At 40.1% G+C, this 4504-nt stretch overlaps 1 long non-coding RNA gene across 1 annotated transcript; it reads right to left on the reverse strand.

Moving 5' to 3' along the window:
* Positions 1 to 294: 294 nt before the first annotated feature.
* LOC110483102 (uncharacterized) lies at positions 295 to 4069 on the reverse strand. The gene is made up of 2 exons (XR_002467511.2): positions 3899 to 4069; positions 295 to 2629 (listed from the first exon to the last, which is right to left on the reverse strand). It is a non-coding gene; the product is annotated as an uncharacterized LOC110483102 (long non-coding RNA).
* Positions 4070 to 4504: the final 435 nt, after the last annotated feature.

Here is a 4504-nt window from a genome sequence, read left to right on the forward strand (position 1 = left end):
AACAGTTCAGGGGAGTACTAACAGGAAAAAAGGTGAAAATCAGACAAACAGCTTTTGTTCCTTTTTTGTAAGAACTGCTAAGCTATTTTGCATTAAAGAGATGTTCCTTTGTTAAGGGTAACTCCCTTAGCAATGTCATACATGGATGTTTATCAGCTGTTGTGTTAGACTTTGTGCAAGCTCAGTCTCCTTGATATCAAACAAGGGTGACTTGTAGGTCCTAGTCCAGGTGTTGTGCCATTTGCATGCTTTGCATTCTGGGCACAGAAACTGAGGAACTGAATCTTGAGCCTCTTTGTTTTCTCATCAGTTGTTTTAATGAAGCAGAATAATTCCATTACTCTATACAGAGGGAGCAGGCAGTCTGTCTTGTCCTTCTGAGGTCTGTTTGCTAGTTCATAATTTGCAGTGGTGATCTTGAAAAAGCTGGCATAGCTTACAACCAGACACTCTTCAGAAAGGAGATGGATCACTGAGAATGACTTGCTTATCAGGTCACTCTCCCCATCAGCCAGTGCAAAAGGTCTGCAAGGTAATTTTCATTCCACCTGGTGTTCTAAATCCATGTCACTCTGATGTTTGCAGTAAAGGAGTTCATTCATTTTATTTGCATTCTTAAAACCCCAGCAGCACCTTGGTACCCAGCAACCCTGGTTGCCTTGGCTGGAAGGAGATGGGAGGGGCATTTCAGGATCTTGTGCCAGCAAAAGAAGCAGCAACAGAATGAAAAAGGGAGGAGGATGTTGTGCTACACAAGACATCCAGGAAAGACATTATGCAGGTTACTAGAAACATCCTGCAAGAGAAGCAGGTACTTTTTCAGAGACTGGCAGTGTCTGAAACATCACATCATGATGATGTTGTGACTACTTTAGTACTTCAGCATCTCCACCAGGAAACAGCTCACAAGGTGCTTACACTGAAAAGCAGTAAACAGCTGGCTAGAAGTAAGAACTGCACAGCAGCAATGGTCCATAGGACAGATCCAAACACCAAGCACAAACATTTGAAACACATGAACAACTGTGGCTCACACCTTAATATAGGCTTTCAGCTGGATCGGTGAAGACTCAGTTCAGAGAAGTGCTGGGATAACACACATCCTGACAAGTTTGGCAGACATAGACTTCTTTAAGGATATTGATGCCCCCTGATCTGCCTCTCCTGTCCCATGCTGCACAGGCACATCCTTTGCCCCTTATCCTCTGTGTTAATGGATTGTCAGATTTTTCTCTCTGGTGTAATACTTTGAGACACCTTTGCAGCAAATTACATGGCATCATTCAGCAAGAGACAAAGGTCACACATCCAGCTGTGAAGTGGCTAGCAACATCCCACTGCATGGTTACTAAAACCGGATGTAACAATGGGGATAATGTAAGGGACTGACATAACGGCAATCTGACGATTTAGTGTTGCTATGCAACTTGAGTTGGGAACAGACTTTTGCAGTTGCTTCTTAGTTGTCCATTGAATACTCACTGACAGTGTCTGGCAACCTTCCCCACTCATCACTTTACCTAAAGCAGCAAGAATTCATGTGCAGTTTTTGTGCCAAGGTGCCCTCTTCAAGCCACTAGTGTAAGCAAACTGAGATGCAGACACTTGCAATGCTTTTTCCAACCTGAATGAGATTCCTGTTGTGCTACACACACACATTACAGCTACATACCTTCACACACATTTCTCTTTCCTCTGATTCATTGCAGATCTTCCCCTCTTTCCTCCTTTCTCCCCTTAAGGCCATCATGAAGATGACCTCCTTGTCAAAGAAATGCACTGTCTCTGAAAGCTTTTCCCTAGCCATGTCACAGCTATTATCACAACAGTTCACACTGTTTTATACCTTTGTACATGTGATTCCTTCAGACCTGTCCAACTTTCTCCCAGCTGTTTTCTCAGACTCATACAAAGTGGGAATAGATACAGTACTTGCTCCATCTTGTTTTATTCATATGTCCTGAAAGTGCCTTCACCTGTCTTGAAACAGACCAGTTCTAAAACCCCCAAGCAATGATGCCTTCAGCCCTTTCCTTGGGGCTCTGAAAGGCTGACAAAACTCAGTGGCTTTAAGGAAGCTGACCTGCTCATCTCCCTTGTTGAAACCTGACTGCTCCTAGTGACATCTCCTTGTGCCACCCTCAAAAACTTGCCCTTGCATCCTGGTATCACCTGAACACCAAGGTGATGGCTATTCTGCATGATGAGTAATTCATTCCCTATGATCCTTCGTTACCACTTCCCAGACCTCTGTCAATTTGTTGCTTTTCTGTGAATTCCTGTGAATTTCCACAATCTGTTTTGTGGTGTTGCTTGTGTGATGTTTAATAGCTGCAGCTCAGAGTTGGCTGCATTTCAGTGGTAGGAGGGGGAACACAGGGAACTGTGAACTGAAACTCCGTATAATGTTGCTAGAGATGAGAACAAGTAAGGGAGTGTTTGCTGTGCATGCTATCTCCAGAAAAACATCTTTGCAAATGTATATCTGTGCAGGCATTGTGGATATAGGGATTACGTTATGCAGAGGGGAAGAGGAGCTGACTGACAGTAGAGATTTGCAGTCCATATTCATGTTTCACAATAGTGCATCTGTCTGCAGAACAGCCATGAAGCTCTCGAAGTCATTGCACTAAAAAAAAAAAAAAAAAAAAAAAAAAAAAAAAAAAGGAAAGATAAATCAATAATTTCACACACCCTTTTACCACAGCTCAGAGGGTGAAGGAGGATAGTGTCATAACAGTTCATAGTAGTGCGAAAATTTTAATCAAAACAATCTTCAACCAGAATATACCACTTTGATAAAATCAACATTTTTCAAAACATACTAAGTACAAATGAAAAACCCCCATATAAAAGGAGACTGAAACAAAAATTTCAATATTGAAAAGTTTGCCTTAAGGAAAAATACAACAGATTTTCTTTCAAATTAAAATATTATTTTTGAAAGCAACCTTTTATTTTTTTAACATATTTTTCTGTTTGTATTGGTTTTATGTTCTTCAGTTAATAATGAGAGACATTGATGTGTTCAATATACTGCGATTAGCCTGGAATCAGGTTTCCAGGATATTAAAAACAATTGGTCCCTAACTAGTACCCAGAACATTTCTATTTCAGATTGCAAAAATTTAAATTGTTTCATTCAGCACAAACTAATAAAGCTGCTATTGCTTTTCATAGCAAACTCATTACTTCGTAGAAAAATCACTTGTTTTAAATATAAAATATCACCTGTACTAAATTATATAACAATATTTAATTATTATATTCATGGTATGTTATGTTACTGGTAAGATTGCATAACGTGGCCTCATATGAGACTTGATTTAGCATAACCTAGCTGCATTTCAACTGATATGTGAAACGCTACCAAACTACACTAATTTTTAAAATAAAATACCAATTATTTTTCTAAAAGTATCTAAATGAAATGTTCCTAATTTTTAGTTTCTAGGAATACACTGAAAACAGTATTTTTAACACTAAAAGTAACAAGACACCTTGAAATCATAAACTTTGACATTTCTCTCAAATGCACACTTCAAGTTTCCTCTGGCTCTCACTTAACTTGTGATTCATTCTTTGTACTAACTCTAAATCTCACTATTTGGAATAGTTTTCAGATTGGAGGCCTTGTCAAAGGCAATCATCATAAATTCAGCATGCACTTTATCATAGCTGGTTCTACCAGAATTTGTTGCAAGATAAAGCAGCTCATCAGTACTCACTTTCATCCCAATATTAACTCTTTTCTATGCACTCACAAGGATCTCAAAATTATCCCCATCAGAATATATAAATGAGGATAAAAATAAATCAGGAAGAATTACATCAATTTTGCCACCCAACCACACCCAAGAACAGAGGATTTCAAGGCTCCCACCACAGCCCTGCTCACAAGATCCTGTTGCAGGGAGGACCCGGGATGGGACTGACACTTCTCCACCATTCCTCTGCTCACCCCACGGCGCATCAGAAGAGCTTGGACTTCCCTTTCTAGCATGCGAAGGCAGGCAGAAAATGAAAAGCTCTCCTTTCTGAAAGCACAAGTCTTCTTCCTGCCGTCAGCAGCTGCAGTGGAACTGCAACCCAAGGCTTCCACCTAGTGTCTGCCGGCCAGCTCGGCACAGCACCCTGGAGCCCGCATCAAGAGCAAAGCCTTGGCTTATTTTTGAGGTGGGAATATTCTCCTTACAATACAAAACTAAGCCTCGGCTCATTATGAACCACCCAAGCTGTCACCTAGAACTCATCAGCTTCTGGTTTATGCGTGGAAAATAAGATTATTATTATTATTATTATTATTACTTATTTATTTATTTCCCCATCATACAGACAGTGCTAAAATCCAAGGCTTTAGGTGGATGCAATGGAAAAGAGGAGAAGCTTGTTGAATTAGGTAAGACTACTCTCACATGCCTATGGATATTTTTTTAACCTTTCTCTGGTGCTGAATTGCCTTCATGGCAAGCCCACAAGAAAACTGAGTGACTTTCTAACATTC

The sequence above is a fragment of the Lonchura striata genome, chromosome 5 (genome assembly GCF_046129695.1).
Source record: "Lonchura striata isolate bLonStr1 chromosome 5, bLonStr1.mat, whole genome shotgun sequence".
NCBI classification, from domain to species: Eukaryota; Metazoa; Chordata; class Aves; order Passeriformes; family Estrildidae; genus Lonchura; species Lonchura striata.